General features: G+C 54.0%; 1 protein-coding gene across 7 annotated transcripts in view; it reads left to right on the forward strand.

The window, feature by feature from the left end:
• The window catches only part of LOC136791240 (uncharacterized), a 102,918-nt gene that overhangs the window by 72,045 nt on the left and 20,730 nt on the right, over window positions 1-10,143 (forward strand). For 2 of the 7 annotated variants that reach the window (XR_010832826.1, XR_010832827.1), the window contains exon 1: window positions 8,786-9,747. The exons of 2 other annotated variants lie outside the window; for them this stretch is intronic. The gene's annotated coding sequence lies outside the window, so the exon portion shown is untranslated. Of the gene's footprint in view, window positions 1-8,638; window positions 9,748-9,789; window positions 10,016-10,143 lie in introns of those variants that run through there. 3 more of the 7 variants (XR_010832825.1, XR_010832828.1, XR_010832830.1) reach the window with 3 other exon arrangements.

Below are 10,143 nucleotides of genomic sequence, written 5' to 3' on the forward strand. Positions count from 1 at the left end.
CCGGAGGGGATGGGTTTTTACCTTGGGGTTGGGGCTGCAGGGGATGGGTTTTTCCTCAGGGTTGGGGCCAGAGGGGAAGGGACTTTTCCTCAAGGATGGGGCCCGAGGGGACAGGGCTTTTATTCAGGGTTGGGGTATTTCCTCAGGTCTGGAGTTTGAAGGGAAGGGGCATTTCTTCAGGTTTGGGGTTTTTCCTCAGGGTTGGGGCTTTTTCTCAGGGTTGGGGCTAGAGGGGAAGGGGCCTTTCCTTAGGGTTGGGGCTGGAGAGACTGTTCTTTTCCTCAGGGTTGGGGCTGGACTGGATGCAGCTTTTCCTGTGGGTTGTGGCTTTTCTTCAGGCTTGGGGCTGGAGGGAAACGGGCTTTTCCTCAGGGTTGGCGTGGAGGGGAATGGGCTTCTCCTCAGAATTGGACCCGGAGTGGAAGGGGCTTTTCCTAAGGGTTGTGGCCGGAGTGGATGGGGCTTTTCCTCAGGGGTGGGGCTAGAGTGGAAGGGGCTATTCCTCAGGGTTGGGGCCGGTGGGAATGGGGCTTTTCCTCAGGGATTGGACTTTTCCTCAGGGTTGGTGCCCGGTGGGGAAGTGGCTTGTCCTCACGGTTGGGGCCTGGAGCGTAAGGGGCTTTTCCTCAGGTTTGCGGCCCAGAGCAGAAGGGGCATTTCCTCAGGGTTGGGGCCAGAGGGGAAGGGGCTTTTCGTCAGGGTTGGGGCCAGAGAGGAAGGTGCTTTTCCTCAGGATTGGTCCCGGAGGGGATGGGGCTTTTCTTCAGGGTTGCGGCTTTTGCTCAGAGTTGGGGCTGGAGGGGTAGGACATTTCCTCAGGGATGGGGTCAGATTGGAAGGGGCTTTTCCTCAGGTTTGGGGCTGGACTGGAAGCAGCTTTTCCTGTGGGTTGTGGCTTTTCTTCGGGGTTGGGGCCAGAGGGGAAGGGGTATTTCTTCGGGGTTGGGGCCGGAGCGGACAGGGCTTTTCTTCAGTGTTGGGCCTTTTCCTCAGGCTTGGGGCTGGAAAGGAAGGGCCTTTTCCTCAGTACTGGGGCTTTTCCTCAGGGTTGTGGTTTCTCCTCAGGGTTGGAGCCGGAGGGGAAGGGGCTTTTCCTCAGGGTTGGGGCTTTTCCTCAGGCTTGGGGCTGGAGGGAAATGGGCTTTTCCTCAGGGTTGGGGCTTTTTCTCAGGGTTGGGGTAGAGGGGAAGGGCTTTTCCTCAGATTTGGGCCCGGAGTGGAAGGGTCTTCTCCTAAGGGTTGGGGCAGGAGTGGACGTGGCTTTTCCTCAGGTTTGTGGCCTGAGTGGAAGGGGCTATTCCTCAGGCTTGGGGCTGGTGGGAATGGGGCTTTTCCTTAGGGATTGGACTTTTCCTCAGGGTTGGGGCCTGGAGCGTTAGGGGCTTTTCCTCAGGTTTGTGGCCCAGACCGGAAGGGGCATTTCCTCGGGGTTTGGGCCAAAGGGGAAGGGGTTTTTTGTCAGGGTTGCGGCAAGAGGGGAAGGGGCTTTTCGTCAGAGTTGGGACTGGAGGGGAAAGGGCTCTTCCTCAGGGTTGGGGCTTTTCAACAGGTTCCGTCTGGAGGGGAAGGGGCTTTTCCACAGCGTTCCGGCTGGAGGGGAAGGGGCTTTTCTTCAGGGGTGCGGCTTTTCCTCAGAGTTAGGGCTGGAGTGGTAGGACATTTCCTCAGGGTTGGGGCCAGAGGGGAAGGGGCTTTTCCTCAAGGATGGGGCCCGAGGGGACAGGGCTTTTCTTCAGGGTTGGGGCATTTCCTCAGGTTTGGGGTTTTTCCTCAAGGTTGGGGCCTTTCCTCAGGGTTGGGGCTGGAGGTGAATGGGCCTTTCCTCAGGGTTGGGGCTAGAGTGGAAGGGGCTTTTCCTCAGGGCTGGGGTCGGAGGGGAAGGGACTTTTCCTCAGGGTTGGGGCTTTTCCGCAGTGTTGGGGCTGGAAAGGAAGGGGCTTTTCCTCAGTACTGGGGCTTTTTCTCAGGGTTGGAGCCGGAGGGGAAGCGGCTTTTCCTCAGGGTTGGGGCCGGAGTGGAAGGGGCTTTTCCTCAGGGTTCGGGCCGGAGCGGAAGGGACATTTATCAGGGTTGGGGCTTTTATTCAGGGTTGGGGCCAGAGGGGAAGGGGGTTTTCTTAGAGGGTGGGCTGGAGGTGAAAGGGCTTTCCTTCGGGGTTGGGGCCATAGGGGAAGGGGCATTTCCTCGGGATTGGGTCGGAGGGGATGGGTGTTTTCCTCGGGGTTTGGGCCATAGGGGAGGGTCTTTTCCTCACGGCTGGGGCTTTTCCTCAGCGTTTGTGCCAGAGGGGAAGGGGCTTTCACTCAAGGATGTGGCCGGAGGGGACATGGCTTTTCCTTGGTGTTGGGGCTTTTCCTCAAGGTTGGGGCTAGAGGGGAAATTGCCTTTCCTCAGGGTTGGGTCTGGAGAGACTGGGCTTTTCCTCAGGGTTGGGGGAAGAGGGGAAGGGGCTTTTCCTTGGGGTTGGGGCTTTTTCTCAGGGTTGGGGCCAGAGGGGAAGAGGCTGTTCCTCAGGGCTGCAGCTGGAGGGGAAGGGACTTTTCCTGAAGGTTGGGGCTGGAGGGGACAGGGCTTTTCTTCAGGGTTGGGGCGTTTCCTCAGGTTTGGGGTTTTCCTCAGGGTTGGGGCCTTTCCTCAGGGTTGGGGCCGGAGGTGAATGGGCCTTTCCTCAGGGTTGGGGCCGGAGGAGAAGGGGCTTTTCCTCAGGGTTCGGGCCGGAGTGGAAAGGGCTTTTCCTCAGGGTTTCGGCCGGAGTGGAAAGGGCTTTTCCTCAGGGCTGGGGCTTTTCCTCAGGGTTGGGGCCAGAGGGGAAGTGGCTTTTCCTCAGGCTTGGGACTGGAGGGAGAGGGGCTTTTCCTCAGTGTTGGGGCTTTTCCTCAGAATTGGGGTGGAGGGGTAGGACTTTTCCTCAGGGTTTGGGTCAGAGTGGAAGGAGCTTTTCCTCAGGGTTGGGGCTGGACTGGAAGCAGCTTTTCCTGTGGGTTGGGAATTTTCTTCAGGGTTGGGGCTGGAGGGGAAAGGGTTTTTCTTCACTGTTGGGGCTTTTCCTCAGGGTTGGGGCTGGAAAGGAAGGGGCTTTTCCTCAGTACAGGGGCTTTTCCTCAGGGTTGCGGTTTCTCCTCAGGGTTGGAGCCAGACGGGAAGGGGCTTTTCCTCAGTGTTGGGGCCGGAGGGGAAGGGGCCTTTTCCTTGGGTATGGGGCCGGAGGGGATGGGTATTTTCCTCGGGGTTGGGGCCGCAGGGGAGGGGTTTTTTCTCAGGGTTGGGGCCGCAGGGGATGGGTTTTTCCTCAGGGTTGGGGCTTTTCCTCAGGGTTGGGGCTGGAGGGAAGGGGCCTTTCCTCAGGGTTGGGGCTGGATAGACTGGGCTTTTTCTCAGTGTTGGGGCTGGACTGGATGCAGCTTTTCCTGTGGGTTGTGGCTTTTCTTCAGGGTTGGGGCCGGAGTGGAAAGGGCTTTCCTTCAATGTTGGGGTTTTTACTCTGGGTTGGGTCTGGAAGCGAAGGGGCCTTTCCTAGGGTTGGGGTCAGAGGCGAAGGGGGTTTTCCTCAGCGTTGGGGCAGGAGGGGAAGGGGCTTTTCCTCAGGGTTGGGGCTTTTCCTCCGGGTTGGGGCCAACGGGGAATGTTTTTTTTTGTCAGGGTTGCGGCAGGAGGGGAAGGGGCTTTTCCTCAGAGTTGGGACTGGAGGGGAAGGGGCTTTTTCTCAGGGTTGGGACTTTTCGACAGGGCTGTGGCCGGAAGGGAAGGGGCTTTTCGACACGGTTCCGGCTGGAGGAGAAGGGGCTTTTCCTCAGGGTTGGGGTGGACTGGAAGCAGCTTTTTCTGTGGTTTGTGGCTTTTTTAAGGGTTGGGGCCGGAGGGGAAAGGGCTTTTCCTCAACGTTGGGGCTTTTCCTCCGGTTTGGGGGTAGAGGGGAAGGGGGTATTCTTAGAGGGTGGGCTGGAGGTGAAAGGGCTTTTCTTCCGGCTTGGGGCCATAGGGGAAGGGGCATTTCCTCGGGGTTGGGGCTGGAGGGGAAGGGGCTTTTCGTAAGGGTTGGGGCTTCTCCTCAGGGTTTGGGCCAGAGGGGAAGGGGCTCTTCCTCAATGATGTGGCCGGAAGGGACAGGGATTTTCTTCAGGGTTGGGGCGTTTCCTAAGGTCTGGGGCTTGAAGCGAAGGGGTATTTCTTCAGGTTTGTGTTTTTTCCTCAGGGTTGGGGATTCTCCTCAAGGTTGGTGCCGGAGGGGAATATGCTTCTCCTCAGGGTTGGGGCCGGAGTGGACTGGGCTTTTCCTCAGGGTTGGGGCAAGAGGGGAAGGGGCTTTCCCTCAGGCTTGGGACTTTTCTTCAGGGTTGGGGCCGGAGGGGAACGGGCTTTTCGTCGGGGCTGGGGCCGGAGGTAAAGGGGGTTTTCCTCGGGGGTCGGCTGGAAGTGAACGGGCTTTTCCTCAGGGTTGGGGCTTTTCCACAGGGTTGCGGCCGGAGGGGAAGGGGCTTTTCCACAGGGTTTCGGGCCGGATGGGTAGTACTTTTCCTCAGGGTTGGGGTCAGAGTGGAAGGGGCTTCTCCTCAGGGTTGGGGCTGGACTAGAAGCAGCTTTTCCTGTGGGTTGTGGCTTTTCTTCAGGGTTGGGGCTGGAGGGGAAAGGGCTGTTCTTCAGTGTTGGGGCTTTTCCTCAGGGTTGGGGCTGGAAAGGAAGGGGCTTTTCCTCAGTACTGGGGCTTTTCCTCAGGGTTGTGGTTTCTCCTCAGGGTTGGAGCCGGAGTGGAAGGGGCTTTTCTTCAGTGTTGGGGCTGGAAAGGAAGGGGCTTTTTCTCCGTACTGGGGCTTTTCCTCAGGGTTGTGGTTTCTCCTCAGGGTTGGAGCCGGAGGGGAAGGGGCTTTTCCTCAGGGTTCGGGCCGGAGTGGAACGGGCATTTCCTCAGGGTTGGGGCCGGAGGCGATGGGGCTCCTTTTCCGGGTTGGGGCTGGAGGGAAAGGCGTGCAACAATGTGGCGGGGGTGTGTTTCTGCAGGTCGGAGTGGTCAACAAGGGGGAGTGTGTGTGTGTGTTTTTGGTGGTAGGGGTGCAGAAGAATGGGGTGGTGTTTCTGGAGGAATGGTTGCGCAACAAGGGGGTGGAGTATGTTTATTGGGGTAGGGGTGTGCAAGAAGGTGGGGAGGGTGTGTGTTTCTGGGGGTAGGGTTGTGCAAAAGGGGGTGGTGTTTCTGGGGTTAGGGTGCACAACAAAGGGAGTGTGTTTCTGGGGATGGGGTGTGCAACAACGGTGTGTGTGTGTGTGTTTCTCGAGGTAGGGGTGCGGAACAAGGGTGGGGGGGGTGTGTTTCTGGGGCTAGTGGTGTGCAACAAGGGGGATGTTTCTGGGGGTAGGTGTGCACAACAAGCAGGGGGTGTTTCTGGGGGTAGGGGTGGATAACAAGGGGGGGGTTGTGTTTTTCTGGGGGTAGAGGTGCGCAACAAGGGGGGGTGTTTCTGGGGGTAGGGTTGCGAAACAAGGTGGGGGGTGTGTTTCTCAGGGTATGGTTACACAACGGGGGGGGTTGTGTGTTTCTGGGCGTAGGGGTGCACAACAAGGGTGTGTGTGTGTTTCTGGGGTAGGGGTGCACAATAAGTGGTGTGTGTGTTTCTGCGGGTAGGTGTGCGCAACAATGGGGGGGGTTGTGTTTCTGGGGGTAGGGGAGCAAGAACGGGGGGGTCTTTCTGGGGGTAGGGGTGCGCAACAAGGGGGGAGGTGTGTTTCTGAGGGTAGGGGTGCGCAACAAGGGGGGGTGTTTCTGGGGGAAGGGGTGTGCAACAAGGCGGGGGGTGTGTTTATGGGGGTAGGGGTGCACAACAAGGGTGTGTGTGTGTTTATGGGGGTAGGGGTGTGCAACAAGGCAAGGGGGTGTGTCTCTGGGGGTAGGGGTGCGCAACATAGTGGGGGGTGTTTCTGGGTTAGGGGTGCGCAAGAAGGGGGTGTGTGTTTCTGGGGGTAGGGGTGTGCAGCAAGGCGGGGGGGTGTCTCTGGGGGTAGGGCTGTGTGTGTTTCTGGGGGTAGGGGTGCGCAACACAGTGGGGGGTGTTTCTGGGTTAGGGGTGCGCAACAAGGGGGTGTGTGTTTCTGAGGGTAGGGCTGCACAATGAGGGGGGTGGGTGTGTTTTAGGGCTAGGGCTGCGCAACAGGGGGGGTGTTTCTGGGGGTAGGGGTGTGCAACAAGGGGCGAGGTTTCTAGGGCTAGGGCTGTAAGGGTTTTTAGGGTTAGGTCTGTAAGGGTTCTGTAAGTAAGAGAAAAACTCTTCAGCTCTCTAAAAGGAGTTAAAAGAAAGAGGGGGCTGCAAGGGTTTGTAGGGTTAGGGCTGTAAGGGTTGTCTAAGTAAGAGAAAGAAACTCTTCAGCTCTCTAGAAAGCTCAAGAAGTTCTTTTGCTGCAGAAAGAGGAAAATGCACATACTCCCAGTGAGTCAACAACAGCTTTTACTGTGAGCCATGATTTGTCCACTGACAGAAAACTACTCCTCACAGTAGACCTTCTTGGGAACACACATGTCTAAAAGGTGTGGGGAAGAGTGGGGGCCATGTAGACCACAACAGAATTAGACTTAATCATCTAACCTTTCTACCTGCACAAGCCAGGACAGGCATCAAAATCTCACACCTGCACTTGGTTTAGAATTTTGGCTAGAATTTGGCATAAGGCACTCATGCCTCTTACAAGCACCCAGGATTGAGAATATATTTCAGCTGTGGTGAGCAGCACTGCTGCTGTGTGAGCAAACGTAAACTGCTTACTGCCTGGAGAAAATGATTTCAAGGTCTTACTGCTTTTGAGACCCCACCTGGAGCACTGTGTTCAGCTCTGGGGCCCCCAGCACAAGAAGGACATGGGCCTATTAGAACAAGTCCAGAGAAGGGCCAAAAAGATGACCAAGGGGCTGGAGCCCCTCTCCTACAAGGACAGGATTTAGGGAGTTGAGGTTGTTCAGCCTGGGGAAGAGAAGGCTGTGGGGAGACCTTATAGCAGCCTCTCAGTACCTAACAGGGGCCTACAGGAAAGGTGGGGAGGAACTCCCGAAGGGGAATAGTGATAGGACAAGGGGGAATAGCTTTAAACCAAAAGAGAGCAAGTTTAGATTACACATTAGGAATAAGTTCTTTACTCAGAGGGCACTGAGGCACTTGGAACAGGTTTCCCAGAAGGTGTGGATGCCCCATCCCTCAAAGTGTTTAAGGCCAGGCTGGATGAGGCTTTGAGGCTCCTGGTCTGGTGGGAGGTGTTCCTGCCCCTGGCAGGGGGGCTGGAACTACATCATCTTTGAGGTCCCTTCCAACTCAAACCATTCTGTGAATCTGCAACAGTGGTAGCTCAGCATAAGGCAGCTAAAAAGTTCACCAGTATTTCGAACTCTACATTGCTGCTGCTACAGTGCTGTCCAGAGTCAGGTTTGATAAAGCCTCAGAACAGAATGTAAATATATCCTTCAGAATGTAACTTTAGTACAAGTCCGAGACTTTTTTTCTGGATTAAAAGCAGTTCAGAGGCACAAAAGAGCATTGTAAATTACAAGTGTTCCAGTCAAAATAGCCATCTGTGGTCCTCAGTGATATCTCCCGATGGTGCGCACACCAAGATGCATACTTAGAGAAGTCATCTACATTCAGATTTCACCATTTCAAGGTATTAATACTGTGCATTTTCATTTTCTTGACCACCTTAAAAACATACGATGTGCTTAGCAGATAATGCCAGGAGAAAAAGAAAAACCTCTCAGCTTCTCAGAACATCCGAATCCCCCACCTCACCCCAGTTGTACCAGTACACTCATTTGCTTGTTACCAGTAACATGATCTTCCTGCATCAACCCTAAGCCCAAGAAGGAAAACATTTGCATGAACTTCTCCAGTATAAAAAGTGATTATAAAATAGAATAAGTTATTCCATCTCTAAACTTTATTTCCCATGGGAAACAGATTAAAGTGGTGGATAGGATGTGACCTTCAATTTATTAATGATTTAGCACAGTCAGCTGTGATTACTTGTACAGAGACAAGAGCATTTGAATTCACACCAGGAACCCTGCTCACAGACTGCTTCCGCTTTCCTCTGCGATAAACATATCCTTACTTTAAACTAGACTGTAATTCATTCAACAATATCAAACTTGGTATGTCAAAAACTCATTCACCTGAGCAGCTCTGTTTTAGAGCGCTTGCATGTTTAAATGGCTGCAGCATTGTATGGCTCAAAAGCTTTTTACTTGTGTATTGATGTTTCCAGTTCTGTTGAACTTGTATTCTACATAACTGGCTTGCAGAGTATTACCAGAAAAGAAAGTAGACTTTGTCAGACATGCAAATGTATGTGAAGGACAGAGTAGAGCATTTTAACTAATCACAGTGAAGAAAAGTTATAACCATTTTCAAAAGCAGCTAGAAATAACTGACATTATTATTTTTTTTTAAATTCAAATATTTTTTTAATTCCAAACTCACTCACGTTCAGTCATTTGGGAAAATCATCTTAGTGTAACTGCCATACCAATACCATTTAGCATGCTCTTTTCCCTTTCTTCCCAACCACTCTCTCTGTGCCCCACCCGGGGATTGCTTTATTGCCAAGACACTTAAAGTATGCTACAGCCTCAACTATGATAGTTATAAGTCCCATTCCTATTTTTCAGAGGTTGCCTGTCCAGATTCCATTAAAACAAGATAGTAGCTGCTGCACCACCTGAAATGCATGGAGATTAATATAACTGCTAACAAACCTTTTCCTTCTGGCTTCTTTCAAGACTATCACAATTGTTTCCACTCCTTTCAGCAAGTAGATTGCTGCAAAAACAAAACAAAACAGGAACCTATAGATCTGGAAGACATCCACTCCTCTGGATACACCCATATTCTAAGCACAAAATGCCACCATACCACCATCTAATTTTCTTAAGTGTACTCCAGCAGCATAAGACAACAATTCAGCACTTCATTCCTTCTCAAAGCTTAACAAATAAACCACCCAAAGACACCAATGTACCTTAAGCTGGACCACTCCCCTCTTAAAAAAAAAAAAAAAATTGTCATGGAAGCTCACCTGCTTGACTGACTGCTGAAATGAAAGGGAAGGCTGGTAACAGAGGCTGTAATTGGAGAGAAGAAAGTATTAGAATCAGCTGGAAGCTGTGATAGGTGGTAGCTCCCCACCTGAGCTTATGCTCCTAAAGTAATTGTTACTTGTTTTGTTCTAAATCTTTTTTTTTTTCACTGTTCTGAGGAGTTATTTTCAGATCAAAAACAGCCACTTGTGCTGCATTGTAGAAAACCAGATGCGGTTATCTACAGGTGGGGTGTGATTTTGATTGTACTGTAATTTTGAACACGCAACAAAACTAAAACTAAAATTAAAAAAAAAAAAAACACGTGGGGAGAGCAGCTGTGGCATGGTGGTGAGTCCCTGGGAAAGCCATCATCTGGCGGAAGAAAGCCCAGGGAGACTTCTCAGAGGTAAGAAGCCTTCAAATGTACAGGGACCCCTAACTCGTGTGTCAAGTGTGCGAGACAAACGTCTGTGGCATGAAGATCAAGGACGACTTCTCAGAGGTAAGCAGCTTTCCCTTTGTTTCCCCGTCCTCTCAGGAGCCATCCTTATGCCCTTTGCGCACTCTTGAGGCCCACAACACTCATTTTTTAAGTGGGCGGGTGGTCGGGACGACACGTGGTCGGTGGCTTCTGCAGAAAAGGCCCTTCTGCGGGGCAGGGTCGGTGCCGCGCCGCACTGGACCGGGTGTGCTGCACGGTCTGCACTGCGCAGGGCTTCGGGGGGCTGGGGGAGAGCGGGGCGGAGGGGCGGGAGGCGGCAGAGCGGCGGGGGTGCTTGGCCGACTCCGCTCTGGGTTGGATGGGCTGCTCCGTCCTGAGGCATGCTGGGAGCTGTAGTTGTGTGGAGCCGGGTAGCCACGTGGGCTCCGGGATGTGCGGCCGGTCTTTCCCCGAGCCGGGGCCAGGCTGTGCGTGCCGGGAGGTGCAGGTTGTCGCTGGCTGCGAGCGCGGTCGCCGGCAGTGAGGTGAGCGAGAGCCTTCGGGGGTGCCTCCCCGGAGCGTCGGGCCGGGAGGGGTGGCGGCTGCGGCGGCCGGGCGCGGGTCCTCGCTGTGTTTGATCGTTGGACTGCGCCTCAGAGGTTTTCCTCTCCCT

The sequence above is a fragment of the Anser cygnoides genome, chromosome 7 (genome assembly GCF_040182565.1).
Source record: "Anser cygnoides isolate HZ-2024a breed goose chromosome 7, Taihu_goose_T2T_genome, whole genome shotgun sequence".
NCBI lineage: Eukaryota > Metazoa > Chordata > Aves > Anseriformes > Anatidae > Anser > Anser cygnoides.